This window comes from Bison bison, unplaced genomic scaffold, assembly GCF_000754665.1.
Source record: "Bison bison bison isolate TAMUID 2011002044 unplaced genomic scaffold, Bison_UMD1.0 scf7180017864452, whole genome shotgun sequence".
Classification (NCBI taxonomy): Eukaryota; Metazoa; Chordata; class Mammalia; order Artiodactyla; family Bovidae; genus Bison; species Bison bison.
In genome coordinates, this window is record NW_011495014.1 from 10,803,563 (window position 1) to 10,804,082 (window position 520).

The following is a 520-nucleotide window of genomic DNA, read 5'->3' on the forward strand; positions in this document are numbered from 1 at the left end:
ATTGGTAAGTGGATTCTTTACCACTGAGCCACTGGGAAGACTGGTTATGTATATATATGAGGCAGGCAAATTTAAGCAGTAAGCCATACCAATAGTCTCTTATAGTTGATCCCACCAACTAAACTGTGCACTTCTCAAGAATACGTATTTTTTTAATTTTATAAACTCTGAGTTTTATTAGAAGGACAATAAGAATATGGACATATGTTAAGAAAAAAGGCCAATGCGGGGTGGGGTCGTGCACTGCATGTAGGGGAGACCGGGGGAAGAGTAATCGCCGGGAAAAGCAAATGGAGGGTGAAACTTGTGCGCCTACCGGGGGGAGGGGAGCAGGCAGGCGAGTGCGGGCAGGAACACGAGGCGGGGCAGGAAAGCCGAGGCGGCCGCGAGGCGGTGGGGACGGAGTAACGGGAGGGAGGCGCCCGTCCCCGTCCCTCCCCGCGCCCCTCGCAGGCAGGTCTTGTCTCCGGCCCGAGGGGGCGAGGGCCGGGGGTCTTGTGGGCAGGAGTCTCCGCGCCTT